The following is a 24535-nucleotide window of genomic DNA, read 5'->3' as shown; positions in this document are numbered from 1 at the left end:
CCAGGCCAACGAAGAGCACTTTGCTTTTCCCAAACCCTGGAGTTAACTTAGGGAGAGGCTCAGAGATGCTGTGAGGAAGAGACACCAGGAAAAGCTGCAGATACTTTCCCAGACCTAGGACTGACATCGGGACACCATTTTTAATTTGGGCACATACAAAGTCAACCATTCCTCAGTGACCCAGCAGTGTGGCTGCACAGGCATTTCAGTCCCAGGCCAGAGATTGGAGCATTTCCTCTGGAGTGGAGTAGGGGCCTCCATAGCCAGAACTATGGAAAGTGCCTCAGCAGTAGGCACTGCAATTGTGCTCTCCCCTGTAACAAGCCTGGGTCAGGAAGAGAGCTACTATAACTGCGGTTTCTCCTGGATGACAAGACTTGCCGCCAGAGCCAGCTTAGCAATGTGGAATTGATCTGCGTGTGCCATTCCTGGGTGCCCCACACTGCTCCCCTAAGACTGTGGTGCAGTGGGGCCCTTTCTGCTCTACTACTAGGTAGAAATCCATGCATTCAGAGTACCTGTTCATCTGGTTCAGTAGTCTGAGCTGCCCCACCCTTCCTGTGCAGAAATCTTGGTGCAGAGTGCTTCTCTTTGCTCCACGCCCAGGCAGATCACCAGGCTTTAGGAGCACCTGCTTGTCTGGCTCAATAGCCTGAGCCACTCTACTTTTCCTGGACACATATCATGATGTAGCAAAATTCTCCCTCCTCTATGGCCAGGCAGATCTCCAGGCATTTAGGCACATTTTCCTGGTCCAGCAGTTGAAGTTGCCCCACTAATCTGATATGGGGATCTTGGTGCAGGGGTGTCCTCTCTGCTCCACACCCAGGCAGGTATCCAGGCAACTGGAGCACCCACTCTTCCCTCAGTCCTCATGCAGATAACTTGGAACTGAGGAGATTTCCCAGCTCCATGCCTTGGCTTACCGCTGGGTGCCTCGTCATCACACACTGGATTCTCCCTTGGTGCTAGTGTTTGTGCCTTCCATCAAATCTGCAGATGGACCTGCCCAGTCTGACACCACCCTTTGTGGCTTCCATATCCTCAGGTTTCAGCAGAAAGCTCAGACCACTGTGTTACCCATGAATGAGCCCTTTGCCTGAGGCATCAGACAGCTTCTGCCAGTAAACAAGGATCAAGTATATATCCAGCTATGTTGAGCGTAGCCAGCTCTTGGCTATAAGTGACATCTATATAGAACAATCTGCACAGCCCAATATAAAACTTTCTAAAAGAAGTGCATAGGGTACAGAAACAAAACCAAAAGACCCTACCCAGCATTCTCTATAGTCACATGCCCTAGAGGCAAGGGGAAAAAAGGGAGAATAAAAAGATAATAAAATAGTAATAATAATAATAATTCAGGAAAAATTTAAAAAGAAAAAAATCCTATCCGCACAAAAATAATTACAACGATTAGGAGTGCCAGCATCTGCAGATGAGAAGAAACCAGTGCAAGTATTCTGGGACCATGAAAATCTGGATGTTGTGATAACACCAAAGGATTCTACTAGCTCTCCAGCAATGGTCCCTAAACAAAATGGACGCTAAAAAGTGACAGATAAAGAATTCAAAGCAAGAATTGCAAAGAAGCTTATTGAGCTCCAAGGTAGGGTTGAAAACCAACACAAAGAAACTTCTAAAGCAATCCAGAGAATGAAGGGAAAGATAAACATCTTAAAAAGTAATCTGTCAGAGCTTTGGGAATTGAAAAACTCCCTTAAGGAATTTCAAAATACAATTAAAAGCTTTATCAGTAGACTGGACCAAGCAGAAGACAGATTTTCAGAGCTAGAAGACCAGTCTTTTGAACTAACCCAGTCTGACAAAAATAAAGAAAAAAGAATTTTGAAAAATTAGCAGTCTTCAAGAAATATGGGATTATGTAAAGCAATGAAACTCATGAATTATTGACATTCTTGAGAGAGAAGGGGGAAAAGCAAACAAACTGGAAAATATATTTGAGGGAATATACTGGTGATAATATAATTTGGTGATAATATAAGTCTATACCTTGAAAATCCTAAGTATGCCACCAAAAGTCTCCTGGAACTGATTAACAACTTCAGCAAAGTTTTGGAATAGACAATCAATATACAAAAATCAGTACCACATCTATACATCAATAACATTTAAGCTGAGAGACAAGTCAGGAACACAATTGCATTTACAATAGACACACACACACAGACACACAGACACACACACACACACACACCCCTAGGAATACATCTAACCAAGATAAAAGATCTCTACAAGGAGAACTACAAAACATTGCTAAAAGAAATCAGAGATGATACGGACAAATGGAAAAACATTCCATGCTCATGGAAAGGAAGAATCAGTATTATTAAAGTGGCCATATTACCCAAAGCAATCTACAGATTCCATGCTCTTCCTATCAAATTACCAATGTCATTTTTCAGCAAATTGGAAAAAAACTATTTTAAAATTCATATGGAAACAAAAGAGAGGCCAAATACCCAAAGCAATCCTAAGCAAAAAGAACAAAGCTGGAGGCATCACATCACATGACTTTGAACTATACTCTAAGACTAGCCAAACAGCTAGTACATGTAGCCAAACATGTACATGTAGCCAAAACAGCATGTACAAAAACAGACATAGAGACCAATGGAACAAAATAGAAAACTCATAAATAAAGCTGCACACCTACAGCCATTTAATTTTTGACAAAGTCAAGAAAAATAAGCAATGGGGAAAGGAATTCCTATTCAGTAAATGGTGTTGGGATAGCTGTCTAGCCATATGCAGAAGAATGAAACTGGACCCCTACATTTCACCATATACAAAAATTAACACAAGATGAATTTTAATGTAATACTTCAAACTGTAAGAAATCTAGAAGAAAACCTACGAAACACCATTCTGGACAAGAGCCTTGGAAAAAGAATTATGACTAAGTCATCAAAAGCAATTGCAAAAACCCCAAAAATTTACAAGTGAAATCTAATTAAACTAATTTCTGCATGGCAAAAAAGAAAAGAAAAGAAAAACAACTATTAGGTTGCTACAAAAGTAATTATTTTTAATGGCAAAAGTAATTAGATTGGTGCAAAAGTAACTGCAGTTTTTACCATTAAAAATAAGTACTTTTGCACCAACCTAATATATACAGGGTAAACAGATGACCTACAGAATGGGAGAAAATATTCACAAACAGTGTATCTAACAAAAGTGTAGTATCCAGAATATATAAAAAACTTAAATGATTCCACAAGCAAAAACAAATAACCTTACTAAAAAATGGACAAAGGATATGAACAGACACTTCTCAAAAGAAGACATATGAGCATTCCATAAACATGTAAAAATGCTCATCCTCACTCACTAATCAGAGATAACATCTCACACCAGTCAGAATGGCTGTTATTAAAGCCAAAACCAAATAAGCAAACACACAAAAAACAGATGTTGGTGAGGTTGTGATGAAAAGGGAATGCTTATACACTGTGGCGGGAATGTAAATTAGTTCAGTGCCTATGGAAAGCAATTTTCAGATTTCTCAAAGAACTTGAAATGCAACTACCATTCGATCCAGTACTCTCATTACTGGGTATGTATCCAAAAGAAAACAAATTGTTCTACCAAAAAGACACATGTCCTCACATGTTCATCACAGCACCATTCACAATAGCAAAGCCTTGTAGTTAACCCAGGAGGCTATCAAAAGTGGACTGGATGAAGAAAATGTAGCACATATACACCATGGAATACTATGTAATCATAAAGAAGAATAAAATTATGTCCTTTGCAGGACATGGATGAAGCTGAAGATCGTTATCCTAAGCAAATCAGCAGAGGAACAGAAAACAAAGTATCGCAAGTTCTTACTTATAAGTGGGAATTAAACATCAGGTACTCATGGACATAAGACAGCAACAATAGATGCTAGGGACTACTAGAGGGGGAAGGTAGAAAGAAGGTCAAGGGTTAAAAAACTAACTGTTGGGTACTATGCTCAGTACCTTGATTACAGGATCATCTGTACCCCAAACCTCAGTATTATGCAATATACCCAGGTAACAAACTTGTACATGTACCCTCTGAATTGTAAATACAAGTTGAAAAAGAAAAGAAAAATATATATATATATATATTTTATTTAGAGACAGGGTCTTACTGTGTTGTTCAGACTGGAGTACAGTGGACAACTATAGAGTGGAGCTATAATCATAGCTCACTGCCTCAAACTCCTGGGCTTAAGTGATCTTCCCATTTCGGCCGCCTGAGTAGCTGGGATTACAGATATAAGCCACCTTGTCTAGCACTCCTTCTTATAATATTTTAATTCTATCTGCTTTCTCAGAGTCAGCTAGTGTTATCCAATAATGTTGTTTAAAATATTAAATGATTCTACATAATCATTGTCCCGAGAGATGATACAACAAATGACTCCGAAACCAAAACAGAACAGAATCAGGCTGATTGAATGAAGATAAACAGCAAATCAGACTTCTTCAGACAAAACCCAAGGGAAATCAACAAAAATGGTGAAGAACTGGGCAGTCCCTGATGGTCTCATATGCAGCTTTGCTTAATGGAAAACAAAATCCTTAGGATGACCAGAGAATTTTAAAAGCCTCCAAACTACTAAGAAATTGTTGATTATTCTATAGAACATGGCTGTAGTCATGTGAAGTAAAATAAAGATATATATATTTGGTGTTTGCTCTCTGTTCCTGGCACAGTGATTCAAAAACCCTTGAAATTTCCTGAGGGATAGGTGCATCTTTTGTTATTCATAAGGAACCTCTTTCTGTTGTGAGTTTATGCTAAGGAAGTGATCTCTGGTAGGCCTATGGAAAGTTCCAAGGGAATGGCTTGTCACTCACATGATTAGAGGATTGGAACTTTCAGCTCCACCCGGCAATCTCCAGAGAAGAGAGGGAGCTGGAGATTGAGTTTAATCAGGTAGCATTTATTTAATCAGTCATGCCTATGTAATGAAGCCTCAATAAATACTCCTGAACAAGGAAGTTTCGGGAGCTTTCAGGGAACACATCAATGTTTGGAGAGGGTGGCATGCCTAGATTCTGTTAAGAAAAATTGTACAGGCTGTGAACCTCCTCTCCACTGCCCCATACCTTGTCCTATTTCTCACTTCCCTTTGACTGTTTCAGAGTTGAGCTCTTTAAAACAAAACGGTGATTTTAAGTGTGGTGCTTTCCTAAGTTCTATGAGTTGTTCTAGCAAATTTTCAGATATAAAGAAGAGGTCGTAGGAACCCCTGAATGTATAGCCATGTCATAAAGAAGTGCAGGTAGCCTGGGGACCCAGGACTTGTAACTGGCATCTGAAGTGGGGATAGTGCTGTGGGGCTGAACCCTTTTACTTGTGTGACCTGTGATAACTCTGAACAGTTAAGGTCAGAATTCAACTGAATTCTAGGACACCCAGTTGGTGTTAAAGAATTGGTTGTTTAAACCAGTTTAATTCAAGGACAGCTTACTTCTGTGAACACAAATTTGAAAGCTAACTAATCAGAGATAACCTCACTTTATGAAAGTTTGCCAATTTTCAGTGGACCCTATGTCTCTAGGATTAATAGTAACTCACTCCCTCTTGTGTTACATAAACTATGCTTCCGTAACTTTGACGTCAATTAAATCCTGTCCTACTTTATCCAGCATAACCCAAAACAAATCTCCTCCAAAAAGCCATGTATCATCAGCCACTTGTTTGGTTCAATGCAACTTTACCTGGCCACCATAGCTCTCTATTAGTTAAATAAGTTATACGTTGTACAATTATTATGTGTCAATTAAAAATAATACAAAACTTTAAAAAGAAAATGGTACAAGTGAAAATAATAACATGATTAAAACATTTTAAACATGTAAATCTATATAGATTAACACTGGAAGGCATCTTTAGAAATGAGTTATTGTATAAAATAAATAAATAAGGCATACATTAAGTGTTTGGCTAGAGATATTGAACAGTTTTATGATGCTTTACAAGCAAACTTTCATAAATGGTGATAGAACACTTTTCAGCTTATTCTAAGAGATTGATATAATTTTCAAAATAAAATACAGGAAATCTTGGTAAATTAGGAGTAGAAAACCATTCTTGAACTTGATAAAATGTATAGAAAACCTATAGCAAACATGATCCCAAATGGAGAAATTTTTAAAACATTTCATTTAAAAATGGGCCCAACAGGATACTATCATCACTTCTATTCAACACTATATTTGACCTCAAAATGCATAATACAAGAAAAGAGCATTACTATCATGAGGAACGAAAATGAGAAAATAAAAATGTCAAAATTGGTAGGTGATATAATTCTTTATATGAAAAATCTGAAGAACTACAGATATATTATTAGAAACAATAGGAAAATTTAGCAAGCCAGATGGATATAAGATTAATTAGTAAAAATCAATTGTATTTGCATACACTGGTTGTTAGCAAAACACCACTAATATATAATTTTGTTACTAATCACTATATGATTTCTAGAATATAGGTTAATATGTGTGGCATTGCAATTTTTAAATCCTACTTCCATTTCTGTGTACTTATCAGTTCAAATTAGGTTTTGTAAACAAATAATGAAAATGTATGTTATCTCATTAAAAATGCATTTCCAATACAATTTTACTTATATTTAATATTATATAATATATAAATGTAATAATTAATGTCAGAGGAAAAGAAGCAGAGTTAGACTGTCTTGCAGAGTGGAGAGTCCTGAGATTTATTTGCATATTTTTGTTTGCGATGCTTACAGATAAAATGAGTTGGCTGTAGAATATTAGGTCCTGAAAATCGAAAGAGACTGTCATGCTAGAAATTGAGATTTTTGGAATTATTGGCATAAAGTCACATTTTGGAGTCCTTGAAGTGTATGAGATCACCTAATTACAGACAGTAGTAAGGTAAAGAAGAGAACCTAGAGGAAAGTCTTGATGAACTCCAATATTTCATTGTTATTGGAGTAGGAGGAATCAGAGAAAAAGAGAAAAAGCAAAGAGAACAGAAAGGTAGAAGAGAGACTGTAAAAATACAATTTTTTATAAGAGCCAAGGGAAAATTATTTAAGAAAGAAAATTGGTCAACTTTATGTAAATGTGCAATGAGACAAAGTAGGACAAAGACTGAAAGAAGCCTACTGGATCCAATAGAGTGCAAGAGCCTTGAGAATATTCAAATCGTGATGCTAAATTTTCAGATGGGAGTATGGAGAATCAGAAAGGACAGTGCCACATGCAAGACTGCTTTGATAGCACAACAGGTTGTGGTCCAAAGCACACGGCAAGATTAACCTTAGATAGGAGGGGGTTGGCAGAATTGCTCCTAGTAGGATTAAAAATAGCTTTCTTTAACCTTTCCCAAATCCACTGATGTGTCTAGATAGAATAGACAACACTCTTAACATGAAGTACATATTTTTTAAAAGGGGGAAACTGGGATATTTTTTGGTTGAAAAAGATAGGGAACCTCTTCCCGTGCCTTTTATTTTCTCACCCTGCTCCCAGTACAGGATGTCTTCATGTCCCAGACATTCATTCCCTGGTTGTTGTGCCTGAAGGTAGATGCTGTTAGTAATGTATCTTGAATGTTGGTTTCACCATGCTGGCTTTTTGCTAAGCTTCTATTTAGAGAAAGTCACAAGGGTTGGGTTAGATCTAAAGGCATTGTTCAAATAAGAAGAAAGCGCCAACTACAGCAGTCTCACCCCATTATAGCTCTCTTGTAAAGTTCTCATCCTCCCTTTCTCCTTTCTCCCTGTTAGCTCATGCACTTTGCAGCAGGTCGTGTTTTCCAATAGCTCCATCTCTCCCAAGAGTGTTACATCAGAAGCAGCTCATTTCTCATTGACTCATTTCCCACTCTAGAAAGCAGAGAAAATAATCACTATTGGCTCAGCAGATTAATTTTGCTGCAGGAGCCAAACTTTCATAAATAGCAATAATAAAATAATAAAACTAGATATGTTTAGAATTTAAGTTCAAAGTATTTTAAATCAAATGTGTGACTTTTATATTCTTCTTTACATATTGCATGTAAAGGGAGCACAGATGTACGCATTTGTTGATGAAAAATTTCAATGTATTCCATTTCATAGCTACTCTCTTCTTTATGCAGTAGGAAGCAAGACAATTTGCTAAAAAATAAGAAGGTTGAGGTGTGATACCGAAATGGAAGAGAGTGGTACAAATTTGAAAGCCACTTCCCAAAGTGAAGAGAGACATATGACTAGAAAACAGTTAGGGAGTAGCTGACATTGCTCACAAAAGTTATATTAGTACCAATCTGCTGCATATTTTCTCCCAGAGGTGCTCAGTGGCCTGAAAAAAACAAAGAACATAATTGGAATAATAAAAATTCAAATTTTTCCAGGTGACGTTAATGAAAGGATACACTGGCAACGTAGTTTAGGGTATTGACTAGAAATTAATAAAGACAAGAGAGGGATTCTGCACCTGGTGCAAGTTAAGTGACCAAGAAAGGGGTAAGATGGCAGGCAGGCAAGATTAACAGGCAAGATGGAAGAATGTAAGAGTATATAGGGAGTGAATGCTAAGAACTGTAAAGAGGCTGAGATTTTACCCTATATGCAAGGTAACTAATTAGCCTGCCACACTTTTATAGATGTACGTAGAAGATGGTTGATTACTCACAGAAATAGAATTAGCCAGAATGTTACCAAACTTGCTCCAGTTCTCTCAGCCCTAATTTCCATAAGGCAACACAGTGACACAGATGACACCCACACATTCAACAGGTTAATTATAGGAGAGAAGTTTAAGTTTAGGGAACCCAACATTTTATATGATCAGTAAGCACACCTGCCCTTTGCTTTAGTGGAAGCTATTATATTTATTACATTGGATAGTAAACACGATTGCCCTTTGCTCTGGAGGAAGGCACTGTATCTATCTTCCAAGGTTGTAAGCAAACATGCCCTTGTTCTGGAGGGAGGCTGTCTTTCTTCGAAGTAATTTCTGTATGTCCATCCTTTTACAGATTGTTTACAGCAAAGGATAATCAATACCTTACCTTCAAGATGAGCAGAAATGTGAGACACCCACGGAGAATTGTCTCTTGACAGTGGGCGTCTGATTTATGGATTTTGTGAGAGGGATAATTTCAGGTGATGACAACTTGCTGGCTTTGATTTTGAGAGTTCGTGGCTGAGAAGGTAAATGAACCAGGAGCTGGATATGTTGTTCTTTTGAAATTTCCTAGGATAACAGCAAAGGTTTGAGTTAAAAGAAAAATAGGAATGGAAGTCTGCAGCACAAACAGGGCACACTGTTGGTAAACAATAGCAGTTAGAAAGACAAGAATGCCATTATAACTAGATAGGATAGCCTGAAACAAACTGGGATTTAAGACAACGAATATAGTTGTCAACATGAAGAAAATGGTTTTTACATTGAGAGAGTTACAGGATGAGGCAAAAAAAAATGTTTTTTGAAATGTCACCATTGTCCTAATTCTCAAACTTTAGAGGTTATTCCTAATAGAGATCATTGAAGATAGTCATTTGGGAATCTGATACTTAACACTGAGCACATCATCGTGTATCTAAAAACTGAAATAGAGTCAACTGAAATGCAACAATGACTGGAAGACATGCCAAATCCACCAGACTCTAAAGCACTTCTGGAAGGTGTCCACATTATAATCATTCCCTATGCACTGTTTGAAAAAATAGTTCAATAATTTTCCCCATATAAAAAGCAGAGCTATATCTACCTACTCTACTGTATAGCTACTCTAAATTAAAGACCAATTTATTTTATTTGTTAAGAACCCAGGCTTTGAAGTCAGGCAGAATTAACCTTTAATCCTAGATATTTCACTTATTCTTTATATAACCTAGAGCAAATTAATTAAATTCTTTACATTTGATTTCTTTGTCTATAAAATGGAATGATGAAGAGGAAAATGATGAGAACAACAATTAACACGACTTTGAGTTAAATGAGATTAAACATAAAGGTCCCAGCAACTAGAAAATAATCCATAAATTATCATTATTATCATTGTTATTTTATTACTAAGCTGACAAAAGGTTCATTTTGTCAATAGATAGATAGACCTTCACCATTCAAATCAGAAGATTAGGTATTTGTCTCTAAGTAACTTAAGTCATACCTGAAATGTTGGTGATTCCCCCTTAAAAGCTCACTTCAAATACTATATTAGCATTTCCATCTCAATTTCAATCAGTTCAGGTAAACTCAGCAGTTTAAACAATTTTTAAGAGCTTATTTCTATTCTGGGATTTTGGAATAAATAAATAAAGAAGTTGCTGTCCTGCTTAAAGAACATAGTGTTTCACATGGTATGATACAGATTTTACCTCTCAGACTACCTTTAAATGATAGTAATTGCCTGAAAAGTATTCTAAGACCATATATAGATTCAACAGAAGAGTTATGATTTGTTTTGAACTATTGCTGAAGATCAAAGAAAGTTGAATGCATCCTAAGTCATAAAGAAGCAGAATGAAGTACGATTTAATTTTGCCTACTGAGAATGGCTTCATTGAGAGTTTGACATTTGAATTGAGCATGGAAAAAAAATGAGTAGGATTACAGGAGAAAAATTGGGAAAGCATTTCAAGCAGAGAGACAATAATATTTAAAGACATGCATGAGCTAGAAAGGATATGAATTGCTTGGGTAATAGTGTCTTGGAAAGTGAGTAGATACCTGTAGCACTAGGAGGAGTGGCAGAAACGTAGAATAAATGGTCTTGAATTACAGGCTAAGGTTTTGGACTCTATCGTGAAGTTATGGGAGGTATCAAAGGAAGTTAAATAATAAATACATGAACGGCTAAGTCTTTTGCCTAAGATTACTGGCAAAAGAACACGTAATACATTTAAAAAAAGAGAAGCTCGAAATGAGATTAAATGCTAAAATATTCAGGTAAGAGATGGACAGGATCAATAAATACAACAAGTGGTAAGAGATCAGATTTGAGGGAGATTAGCAGACCGTTGTGATGTGGGCAATAAAAAGGAAAAGGAAGATAAAGACATTTTAAAAACATTCAATGAAACAAAATAAGTAGATAACAATGGCATTAAATAAATTTGCTTTGAACAGGTTGAATTTTCAATTTCCTGTTGCAATTATGGAGAGTTGACTATGTTCTAGGTCAAATGTTAACAAACTTTCTGTTAGAGTACAAGATAGTAAATGTTGTAAGCTTTGTGGACTATACAACTTCTGTCTCAACTATTCAACTCTGCCATTGAAATGAAAAAAAAAAAAAAAAAAGCCATAGACAATGAATTAGCATGGCTATATTCCAGTAAAACTTTATTTAAAAAAACACATGGCCAGCTTATGGATCTGTAGTTGAAGTGATGCCTGAAGATGTGTATTTGGGAAAGTTCACCAAGAAAATAACACATTTAGGGAGAGAAACAGGAGATTTTTGTGGAAGATTGAGAAGAGGAACTAATTAAAGATACTAGAAGAGATTAGTCAAACACGTAAAAAATTAACCAGCAAAGAGCTGATTATAGAAAGGCAAATAGCATTTCCAGGAGAAGAAAGTAGTCACTATTGCCCCGTGTTCTAAAACTGCCAAAATTACTCTACCAGGGAATGAATAACCCATTTAGTCAAATTATGTCATATTTCCTAAATTAATCCAAAATAAAAACCAATTCACTTTTTTTATTTTTAAAAAACCAATTTATAAGCAATACACTTAGTTGTTCTCAAATATATGGTAAATATAATATACAAAATTAAGAAAATGGAGAGAGAAGGTAGTAGGCAGATATTGTTTAATGTAGTTATGTAATGCTTCCTTGATGACCAAGTGATCAAATACTTTCATGGTGAGGGTCAATTGGCTCTTGCTAATTTTTTTATTGTGTCCCACAGCAGATCAAAGAGATGTCATTAGAAAATTTCCAATACAAACAGCACAATTAATTATTTGGAGTAAACTCTTACGAAATTATTTAGGAAATATTTGGTAAATTTCTCAAGAATTTCTTAAATAATGTTTTTTTTTTTTCCTGAAACTGTATTCTTCCTACTTCTTATTTTTCAAAGTAGAGTAGAACTCAGAGAACTGATTTGAATAGCAAATGAATTAATAATTTTTTTCTAGAAATAATGCACTGTAAAAATGCTTACAAGTGTTAAACCCAACTGGAGAAAGAGAAAATAATTTCTAAATCAATAATCCAGAGCTGATTAAAATTCTATCTATTTCCTTCCTGAAGAATATATCATTTCTATTCAAGATTTCAAAATGTGTTTTGTGCATGTAAAGAAAGACATAATCCTCCATCCTATTTGTGGTAATACTTTCATGGGAACCAAAAACAACAAATAATAAGCAAATAACAATTCTGATTGCTTCATATTCCAAACCTTATAAAAAATGAGTATTATTCACTAAGGTTTACTTAGCCACAACTCCCATTGGCTTTGACGGGAGTTTTGCCATGGCTGAAGACCACAAATAAGGTCCGTGTTTCTGGTAATAAAAAGACTGCCCTGTTACTGTGGAGAAACTGTTAAACCACAGAGTAAAAGAAAACAATTTCATGTCACTGGAGAAGTCTTCAAGTTGACTTCCATTAATTTGTAACCTTATAGTAGGATGTGGATGATTAGAAAGTACTTAGGATAAAGGACAAAGGTTACTTTCCCAAAAGAGAAATTGTGTTTGAGTAAACGGAGATGTGGATGGGAAGCCTAGGGATACTGGCTCCTTTCCCATTCTAACACCTATTTGACTTGTCTTCTTTGGCAACTTACATGCATGTCCTCCCTCTCCCCTTGCAGCTGTGCCAAATCCTAGCTCCTGGCCCTGGTCATCACACAGCTGGACTGCTGTTACCTTTCCTTCCTACCTTTCTCCTGCATTTCTCCTCTCCAATCAATCTAATGCCATCCTGCTTATATTATATGCATTCCTTGTCACTTAATCCATGTTGGTTGTCTTTTTAAAAGCTCTCAGTAATTTCCCAACCTTATTTTCCTAAAAGTCACTTTCCTCATTTTTGGCCTTTACTTTCTCAGTGATCAAAATCTACTGTCTGTTTATACTCACCAAACTGATCTGTTCAAGTGGGAACACTAATAAATCCAACAGAGAATATGTGCTGAGATAACTCAGCCTTTCTGAGTTCTAGGGGTTTGAAAAATACGTGTCTCAATCAGTTTATGATTCTATCAAGTAGGAAAATAAGATTCATGAAGCAATTTCTTTGGGGCTTTTCTCTTCATTTTTATTTTAATGTCAAAGAAGAAGAGTTTCATTTAGGTTTGATTACCCAAAGTTCCTCTTTGTCTCTCTACATAATTAAAACGATAACGTTTTTGAGATAGAATGGAATTTTGAAATTATCTAGTCTGTGGTTTGAAAACTGTTATTATTTTCATAGCCAAATTAGTTATTAAAGACACACTGTAGTATTAACCTTGGTGGGGTGGGAGTCCCTGACCACTACTCGCCCTATCTCCTGTACTGGTCCTTAGAGGTTGCTTAGGGCCGTAGGACTCCACCAATATACTCCAACCTCTTCATTGTAATATATTGAAATCCTCCTCATTGTAATATATTGGAATCAATCAATCAAACTGTCTCGATTCCAAGTCTAGGTTCTTCCAGTCTGGATTTTAAAACCATTCTTCTTTATTGTTTGGGAACTTATCTATCCGGGTTAAATGGTTCTGTTATTATTTTTAGCACAAATCAGGGGAATAACTACATTGCCTCCAATGGAGTTCTATGAGGTGTCTATGAAGTGGCCCAGATTTTCACTAATCACCAAGCCATTAACACACATTTGGAAACTTTCTTGAGTCTATTAACTGTCTTATCTAACCTAATGATAGAAAAGAAAATCACACATCTTCACCAAAAAACACCATAAATAAATATCCTATATATATAAGTCTAATGGATTGAATTTAAAGGACTACTTGATAATTATTTTCATGGTTGAGAAAAAGAAATATTTGGGTAGGAATAGTCTCTAGTCAGGTCCACCTCTAATGTTTGTGAACAAAGGGCACAGGGCAAGGCTACATAAAGAGATTGATGTACCATGTATCCAAAGATTTTAAAGTTACAAGTCAAACTCCACAGCCATGTGCAGTTCCTGTCCTCCCACCCATAGTTACCCTGCTCCCAAAGGACTGCTCTCACATTCCCGGGGCTTGAGGAGTCCTGGGCTCTCCCCTTGATCAGCCCTCATTCTCTAAGTGAATCTTCTAGTGCAGGACAGAGCAGAAAATAAGGCTGAGTTCAAGATCCCTGGATGATGGGCAGATTCATTAGAACCCAAAAGAAGACTGACCTGGTTTGGCTCTCTCAGTGATATGGGATAGAGAATTTTCTCTCTTCACCCCTCACTTCTCTGACTTAGGACCCTTAGGTTAAGCACCTCCCCAAACTGTCACTTATTCTGCAAATCTTGATTTTCACATTTGTTTTCCAAGCAGAATTCAGTCAAAAGAATGATGAATTCAACATGTTGAATAGCCATTCCTAGACGAGAAAGTACTAGAGGTTTTCATGGTTTAATTGATGCTAGTATTTTACTTTTACATACATTTAGTGGAGTCTTGTATGTGTTGCAAAGGAAGGATCTGACCCTGTGTGATTAAGAGTGAATAAGCCAACAAATAACCAAACACCTTGTTAAAGGAAAACTTTCTATTTACATGGTTTTGGAGCCAGAATTTGGGGGGAATTTTCAGTTTGGGAGCTACAAAGAGGTATAGGGGCAATTTAGAAAATAGCTTGTCTGTTAAATGTTTCCTCATAATTGAGGTAAATAATTGTTTTAAAAAATACAATTTGGGTTTATAAAAGAAGTGATATTCACTATTAGTTTCTCTTTGCCAAATCATATGTAATGGTCTTATTCCAATTGAGAATGACTATAATATGCAGATTTTATAAAATCATTCACTTCTGAAATCATGCTATTGAGTAAAAAATGAATGCCTTCAACCATCCGCTGAATTCAGCAGCTAATATGGGCATTGAAAAAAAGTTTAGACACACCAAAGCATGGTGCTTCCACATTAGAAATCGTTTTGCATCTGTAGTACTTCCACGCCTGCTGTTATTTTCCATTGACAGGTAAAAGTGAGGTTTTGACACTCTTAGTATAACGTAGGGTGTTAATCTTATAATCACCCTGTCAGCACTTTCTGTCAGAGTGTTAATGGCCACCTTTCAGCCACTCAGCGGCCCTTGCCAATAAAAATAATATCGGCATTCAGCCAACCAGAAGTTATTCAGTTCCTTTTTTTCTCTTCATTTTTTTAAGAGCAACGAATAAATTAAAACACACACAGACACACACACACCAAAAACCACCCTTAGAGGTGGAAGTCAACCTCTATGCCCTACTTGCCTACTTCTGTGGTCAACCCCCTGCCTGGTAATAAAATTCAAGTCTTTTCCTTGGTCTAAGTCCTTGCAATACATTTCAACTATTGAAAGTATTTCTTTGTTTTTATATACATATGCCAAGGAAAAGTCCTATCTTGACTGAAAATGTAAAGCATCCTTTCAACCAGATTGAAGCTATAGCTACTAATATACAATTAAGAAACACCAAAGAACCTGGGCATTGGAAAGCAACAACAAATATTTAAATAGGTATGTTTATTATACAATGGAAACCTCTAGAATCCATTTCATATAGAACTTGGAAATGAAAGAAACTAAAGGAAATTATAACTACTAAATTTTTATGTTTTGGATTTGATCACTTTATTGGATCAAAAAATGGTCAACAAATTTTGCCTTTTTTACTAATCAGCTAGCAAATATAAGACTAGGTGGTAAAAATGAGAGTTGACTGTAGGGAAAGTTATTTGACTTGCTTGTGGTTTGCTTTCCTGATATTCATTTCACTCTTTTGACTTTTCTTTCTTCCCTTACCTTAAAAAAACAAACAAACAAACAAACAAAAAAACAGTCCATTTGGGTATGAGGACTTTCGTTCTCTGTTAATTGCTATCTTTCAGCTCATCTAACCCAACCACCCTGTGTTTAGAAGTTCTAAATTAGTGCTTTTTTGTGGCTATATGTGTTTGTAATATATTTGGCAAGAAAGTAGCTCTATTGTGCATAATCTCTTTTTGAAATATCAAGATATTTAAATATCAAAAATACACTTCTACCAATCAAGTGTCTACTCATAAATCTATAATTTATTATAACCACAAAAATCAGTATAAAGGTCTTACAATGAACTGAATTTCTCACATTTTGTTTTAGCTGATGTACCTTTTTTTTTTTTATCTCTCATGTGTTAAGTTTTAAAAGAAGTGGCATGTATGCAGTAGTACTACGAGTAGAATTGATTGAAACCACATAGAGTTTCTTCATCAAGTTGACTGATTTATTGTATGTTAAGAACAGATATGTCATCCTTTTCTTTTTAATCATAATGCTTTTAGTGCTGTTTTATTTTTCCTAATGGCAGACTGTATATGACAAATATATTTTCAAGAAATAAAATTCCAAAGAAATTCACAGTATCCTCTTCTCACTGAAAAATAATTGAAATGTATCAGCAAACCTTTCATTGGGTTTCACTGTCAAACAGGAAAAACAAGGAAGTAACAAGTATGGAAACTCAATTTTATGGTACATGGGTTACACACTTTTCTAAAAGAAAATCTCTTTCCAAAATGTTGATTAAAACAGGCTGAAACTACAATTTGAAGCTACAGAATCTGACATTAAGTTTTTTAAAAAGAATGACAAGTTAATCAAGATTTATTTGTATTATGTTTTGCCTAGAGACAGAAAGTAGGAGCAGAGGGAGGGGACTGAGTGAAAAATTAAACTAAGAGATAAATTCAACTGAACCTCTCCTTTAAGCCATTGTAATTGTCTCAAAGAAATATATTGAAATCTAAATTGGTTCTAAGACTCACTCATCTCCCATGGTAGAATTTCAGTGAAATTGTGGTATATAAAAATAAAGTGGTTTCTAAGTCATTTTCAAAAGATTACTCCTTTTTAGGTGAATGAAGATATGAATGTAATTTCCTATAAATCCTTAATTTGATCTGTTAAACTAGATTAAATTAGATAAGGATTCTCCCACTTCCTCCAGAAGAGGATCTACTTTTAACTTCTCGAAATCTTCAGTGTTCTGGAAAAAAGAGTTAGAGAGTTATGAAGATTTAGGATTAGGCTTGGTAGAAACAAATAGGTGGCCCAAACCATTGGGACTGGTCTGTGATACCAGTTGTTTGCCCTAGCAATCAATTGTATTAGACCTAAAGTACTGTAGAACATGATCAACCACTTGAAGACACTCTATTTAATGAACTGTAAGCTTCCATAATGTTGTCTTAAACCACAATTTATTTCTCAAATAAGTTTTATGTCTACAAAGTACATATTACTTTTTCTAAAAACGTGTAGCAAATATTAGTTTCTTTCTTTTCCAAGTCATTTTTAAATTGCAGTAATTAAATGGTATTTTAATTTACATTTTCATTCACTACTCCAAATGTATAATCATAATCTGATTATATTCTTAGCAAAGCATTATACACTTAAAAATGAAGCATCTTCATATTCTTTGTCTTTCTTGCTATTCCACAACTTTGTCATTCTCATAATGTGAAGAGACTCATTTTCTGGTCACTCATCTTTTTCTTGCTTCTGGATAGATAGTCCAGCATTCTGAGTATCTCACATTCACCTGAGTTAAGTCTTCCAGATACCAGGACACATGGCATAATATTAGAGAGGTTTCTTTGCACTTAATACAAGTAAAAACAAGTTAAACGATTTTCCCTGAAATATTAAATAATAGGAAAAATTATATTTAGTAATAAAAGGCACCACTTAGCTTTGTTCTTATATTGGCACACAAGGAAAGAGACAATTACAAATAATCGTGAGTACATCACAGAAGTGGTCTGTTTGCAAGCAAAAAATAATAATGACTTTAGGGTGACTTTATAAAGAATGACTCCCTTTGAAGAAGAATGGAGCTCACAGCATTAGAAGGAAGGCTGAAGGTAAACAGCTTTTTAACTGTCCGGAACTAGAGCAACTCAGAGTGTCTCAGTGGCAAGGGTTGCTTGATAATCTTAGGAAAATGGATTAAACCCACGTCATTCTTTTGGCCTTGCTTTACACTGCTCCAGCTTCAAAGTCCTTGGCTTTGCTAGTGTGGTAAGATACAGAAAGCATTCCTAGTAATTTGAAGGTAGCTTCTGAAGTAGGAGGGCAGTCTCACGAACTTTATGTTCCACCAAGATGGCTTTCAAGGAGAGGCATATCTCAAATTAAACTGTGGTGCTGGGTGGCCAAAATATTAAAATCCATTACAGTGGTATTTATCTTTACAAGTGAAGCACTACAGTTTCCCAGCAGTGGCAAGAAAAACATATAAAAATGTGATGGTTAGGCAATAAGAAGAGAAAGGGGGAAAAAGAGCTTACTTTTATAGATAGTTTAAAACTAACTAAATGAAGTCTTACGTTAACATACCCTAATGACCCAAAACATTAATGGCTTAGAAGTTGCAGGTTTAAGTCACTAGGGGCTGACTAAAAGAAACAAGTGTTAAGACATTTACTAAGGCTGATGACAGTTTGCTACTAATTAAATCATTAACAGAGGATTCTGAAGCATTTTGGCAGTACTCAACATGCTCGAATCACTTTCTCACACCTAGTTTAAAGGAGTTCTCTTGCTTCCTTTTTATCATTAAACAAGCTTTGCTTAATTAGCAGTTACCCTCTCAAGTTTGCCAAACACAGCTTGGCACTTAGTCTAACTAAACATGGGATAGACTTAAGAACAAACTTTAAGAAAATTACTTGATGATCTTTTATTAAATGTAGTAGACGAAAATAAAAATGAAAATGAAACAAATTTTTAAAAAATCTCTACAAACATATCAAAATTTTTTTTAAATTTGGGAACACTCAGGAAAAAAATAAAAAATGCACACTGAGGAACTGTATGCAGATAAGGATTAAAAACGGTATAGATAATATCAATAGCTAGTGTATCCTCCCACAGAGAAACATAAAATCTTTGAAATAAACAATAGTAAATCCAACTGGTTTTTAGTTATACTCCAAATTGTTTCACTGGAAGCAGAAAACAAAACTATCTTCCCTTAACTGGTTGATTTAACTAAAGAAAACTTAAACCTCCCAATTCTCAAAATCCAGTTTTAAAAACATATTATAAGGAAATTAAATTGACCTATGAAACCAGTAACTGAAAAGCAAAGGAGACCAGCTTTTTTTTTTTTTTTTTTTTTTTTAATTGACCAATCAATGGATACCTGCACAGAAAGAGGATTCGTGTTGTGAGGCATGGAGATAAATGGAAAATGGTTCCTGTTCTCAGAATTTAAAATCCATTTCAAGGAGATAAGGACAATTATGCAGGAAATTGGTAGGTAAAAAAACCAGAAAGTGCTTATATTGTGCAAGAAAGCAGAAAATTAGGTTGAAATTTGAAGATGAGATAGAGTTTTAGAAGACAGGCAGTAGTGAAATGAACCTTCCAGAGAGGCAAAGACAGTCCTGAGTGGTCTGAGTCATTTCTGGAAATGGGGATTCTGGAAGAGAAGGGACAGGATCCCATGGTGTGGTGTAGGTTGGTGTTGGTGACACAGAAAATTCACCTGGCCAGACCAAGGAGTCTAAAGAGTGACAGGAAAGAATGTTGATTAAGAGATCATATTAGGGAAGCCTTAAAAAGCATACAGAAGGAATGTAGAGGTATTTGTACCTAAAGCAGTAGGCACAGCAGCTTGATAAGCCTATGATGTAAATCAGAGAAAAGTCTGGAAGAGATTTGCAGGAAGGATATATCTGTCTCTATGCTTCTTTGACATGATAAACACCAATAGATTTAAAATAGAAGCTGAAATCAACTAAATCATAGAGACCAGAAAATGTACTGCCAAGAAATGGAAAACCCACAGTTACATCAATGATGTGACTCAAACGAACAAAAAAATAAGATTTTTTTAAAGTTAGGAGCATTATTTAATCAAGCAACTGAGTGGAAATGTCAGCCCCTACTTTACTCATGCTGCTCAGCTCTAATCATCTAGGTCTTTAACCTCCAGCCTCAGGGCAGCCTAATCTGAAGCCAATTCTGCATAGAGCAGAGAGCGTATTAGGATCCATAGTCTGTGTGTCTCATTACACATCAAGGCATCCATGTGCCCTTGCCACTTCTCCTTATTCAAATTCTGCTAAGTTATCAGAAAGTAAAAGAAGGAAAGAAAGAAATCAAAAGAGATGAGAGAGAGAAAGGAAGGCAGGAGAGGAGCCAAACACAGACAGTAATTTCAACTACGGTGCCTAATTACTTTTGAAAGAGAAGGCTCATGGAAGGGTAACTATCTTATCAGAGTATAGTTTGAAAACTTAGTGTGTGCAGACAGGAATACCAAAAAAGAGGAGATAATTTCCTCCTGAAGAACGCTGGACTTGGAGGTAATAAGTGGTCAAAGAAGACAAAATAAAGTATAGAAAACAGAGAATGCTTGGAAAAATCTGTGTAAGGAACAATTGTCACACCCCTCTCGAACACATTCATCATATTTTCCAATGTATAGAGCAGTCTCTGGACTCCTAGAAAGCTGTGCAGAGAAGTAGCTCCATTAGGGCATTAAAACAATAACATGGAGCTAAATGGATTTGATCACAAAGCAGATATCATTTGATTTATATTTTTAAAATTCATTTTTAAGCTTATAAATTCTCTGAATCCATCACTTATCTGTGTATTCCTTCTGAAATATAAATTCACTGCTTCCACATCAGCGAAACCTTCAGCAGCTCTTTGTTAAATCCTAGAGATAAAGAGTGATGAAAATAAAGTTATACAAAGCTTAAGAATTTGCTGTGAGATATATTTATTTTTTTTCTTTCTGGAAACAGAATGGTTAACTAAGACACAACTATACATTTAGTTGGACATTTTAATTTGTTCAGTTCAAAAATGCCCTTCAAATATGATTGATGGTATAATAGTGAATTTAATCATATTTTTCTTGGAATTTATTCACCACTTTTTAAATTATTGGCATTTTATTTATTTTCAAGAAGTTTTGGTTTTCTATTGTTACTTGGAGGAAGTAACACATTAAATAGGGTGGAAACAAATACTTTTGTTTCATTGGCTGAGTTTACCCATATTTGTCATGTGCTGCCCATCTGGATTTTAAAAGTTTGAGATTCATATTGAACTGGAAAAGAAAGATCTGCGCAACAAAGGCACTGAAAGCTTATTTTCCAAGAAGTTCCATTTGCAATTGCAAATGTTCATCTTCTTCAAGAATGTCATTAAATGTCATTTTTGATCTTTTTTAAAGCAATATAAGCATGTAGTCTTTATTTTCCACTTAATAACAAGTTTAAAATTGAGAGAAGTGTAAAATCTCAGCTTACCTCCTTAATTTCTTGACTATTTTCTATCAGGTGAACTTGACACATTGAAAGTTAATTAGGACATTATTGGACCACTCACAGAGAGTTGTATTTTGGCCACTCTCAATCATATTTTCAATCTTAAAGCAGGCTGCTTCAAAGGAGGCGAGCTGTATGCATGTGTGAATGCCATTAGGAGAGCATCAGTAACAGACTGAACTGAAAGGGCACACTCAGGATGTGTTCCACTCCAAAAGCACTCTAAAAATTTGAAGTTTGAAAATTGATTCAATATGTAGAACATATAAATATGTAGTCTTCTAAAAATCACACACACAATTATTTTTAGTAGTTTTTTTTCTTTTAACAAACATGTAATGGTATCATATAAGATTTATGTGAAGAGACTAAATATATATATATATTGTATTGATTGAGTTTAACAACTTTCAGCATTATTTAATATTAAATGATTTTTCACAGTTAAGCTATCCTTTGCATTATTTTCTTGTCCTGGTGTTTCGTTTTATAAAGAGTATAGTATTAATTCTTTATTAATTTTTAAAGAATTATAATAGCTACGTTTATTGAGTACAGGCACCATGTTAATTTGTGATGTTTAATCATCTCATTTACTCTTCAACTTTTTGTTTGTGTTTGGTTTATATAGAATCCCATTTATTTAATCTATTTGCCTTTCTAGACAATTTATATCTTTATCATGGGTCACCCAAAAAACAGTGGTCAAAATTATACTCCATATTCCAAGTGAAATGAGACAGAATATTTGCACAAACAAAAGCATTGCATTAGGTTTCTGATCATTTTCTTGACTATCAAAAATTACAAAGCCAGCATCCTCAGGAAATAGAGGAGTATAGGCTATTTGATTATTTCTCTTTCAATACTTTACATTTGTCATGAATAAAATCTATTTGTTATTATAAGAAATTGAAATTTTGGATTAAGAAAGTTACTAGCCTGTGTTCATAATGGGATCTTTTACTGCTGCCATTTTTCTTCTCATTTTTTCAAACTGTTGGCACTCTGAGGATGATATTCATTTATTCTGTACCTCAAGAAATTTCTTTGCTTGAATACCTAGTACCTAGAACTTACCAATCTAATAAGCAAGCCTATCTAGGTTGAGAAGATGGTGAAAACAGACTAAAAGTTATCAAGGCATATTTAGCACACGTCTAAGCTTTCTATTACAAAAAAAAAGACTAGAGTTTGTGATTGAGTTTCATCTTGTCTTATATTTTACTAAGTGTGAACTTCCTTTTTTAATCTGTCAGCTCCAGTTGTATGAAAGAGAAAATACCATAAGCATTTCAAAAAGAAAAGAACTTATAGATAATTAAATGTTTACAAAATCACCGGAAGAGCTGGAGGAATGGCAGCCAGGGGTCAACTGGATTGAAGGTAGAAAGTAATTTGTAAGAACCAACCACATTATCCATTGCACTTACTTAGTCTAGCCATTCAGACTTTCGAGCCCACTTGAAAATCCCACATTAAATAAAAGATCATGTATAAAAGCAATCAACATTTAGTCCGAAAAATAATAGGCTCTTAATAGTACTAGTTAAACATCCTCTTTAAAGATACTTTTCCTAAATACGTGGTTTTCCCCAGGGTTTCAGGTCAATATCTGGATATCCAGTTTATCACAGATCTGGAAATTAATATCAAGAGATAATATGTCCTTTCATATCCTCATGAAAATCTCCCTAATGACAAATATGGGGGCAGGAAGGGTTACTACATGAAATACAGTATAGTGGAAAGAATGTAGATTTTTTACAACAGTGTCTGAGATGACCATGAGCTCTAATTCTGGCTTCAAAATTTAACAGCTATGAGATCTTCTACAGATTACTTATCCAGATAGGTCTTTGTCTTCTTATTTGTTAGAGAAAAAAAAAAAAAAAAAAAAAAAGGCAAGATGGCCAAATAGGAACAGCTCCAGTATCCAGCTCCTAGCGCAAGCGACACAGAAGATGGGTGATTTCTGCATTTTCAACTGAGGTACCAAGTTCATCTCACTAGGGAGTGCCATACAATCAGTGCTGGTCAGCTGCTGCAACCCGACCAGCGAGAGCTGAAGCAGGGCGAGGCATCACCTCACCTGGGAAGTGCAAGGGGGAAGGGAATCCCTTTTCCTAGCCAGGGGAACTGAGACACACAACACCTGGAAAATCAGGTAACTCCCACCCCAATACTGTGCTTTACCAAGGGTCTTAGCAAATGGCACACCAGGAGATTATATCCCACACCTGGCCACGAGGGTCCCACGCCCACGGAGCCTCCCTCATTGCTAGCACAGCAGTCTGTGATCCAACTGCAAGGCAGCAGCAAGGATGGGGGAGGGGCACCCACCATTGCTGAGGCTTAAGTAGGTAAACAGAGCTGCTGGGAAGCTTGAACTGGGTGGAGCCCACAGTAACTCAAGGAGGCCTGCCTGTCTCTGCAGACACCACCACTGGGCATAGCTAAACAAAAAGCAGCAGAAACCTCTGCAGATGCAAACGACCCTGTCTGACAGCTTTGAAGAGAACAGTGGATCTCCCAATATGGAGGTTGAGGTCTGAGAACAGACAGACTGCATGCTCAAGTGGGTCCCTGACCCCTGAGTGGCCTAACTGGGAGACATCCTCCACTAGGTGCAGACCAACACCCTACACCTCACACGGTGGGGTACACCCCGAGACGAAGCTTCCAAAGCAAGAATCAGACAGGCACACTCTTGGTTGAGCAATATTCTGTCTTCTGCAGCCTCTGCTGCTGATACCCAGGCAAACAGGGTCTGGAGTGGACCTCAAGCAATCTCCAACAGACCTACAGCTCAGGGTCCTGACTGTTAGAAGGAAAACTAACAAACAGGAAAGATACCCACACCAAAACCCCATCAGTACGTCACCATCATCAAAGACCAAAGTCAGATAAAACCACAAAGATGGGGAAAAAGCAGAGCAGAAAAGCTGGAAATACAAAAAATCAGAGCGCATCTCCCCCTTCAAAGGAACGCAGCTCATTGCCAGCAACGGATCAACGCTGGACGGAGAATGACTTTGATGAGATGAGAGAAGAAGGCTTCAGTCCATCAGACTTCT

General features: G+C 36.0%; 1 long non-coding RNA gene across 1 annotated transcript in view; it reads right to left on the bottom strand.

Moving 5' to 3' along the window:
* Positions 1–21535, bottom strand: part of LOC140712024 (uncharacterized) — a 58058-nt gene extending 36523 nt beyond the window's left edge. Inside the window, exons 1-2 of the long non-coding RNA XR_012093429.1 lie at positions 21441–21535; positions 9037–20842 (exon numbers count right to left, since the gene is read on the bottom strand). This is a non-coding gene — a long non-coding RNA (uncharacterized lncRNA). The remainder of the gene's footprint in view (positions 1–9036; positions 20843–21440) is intronic.
* Between the last annotated feature and the right edge of the window lie 3000 nt (positions 21536–24535).

The sequence above is a fragment of the Chlorocebus sabaeus genome, chromosome 7, assembly GCF_047675955.1.
Source record: "Chlorocebus sabaeus isolate Y175 chromosome 7, mChlSab1.0.hap1, whole genome shotgun sequence".
NCBI lineage: Eukaryota > Metazoa > Chordata > Mammalia > Primates > Cercopithecidae > Chlorocebus > Chlorocebus sabaeus.
This window is presented reverse-complemented; position numbering and strand designations above follow the sequence as displayed.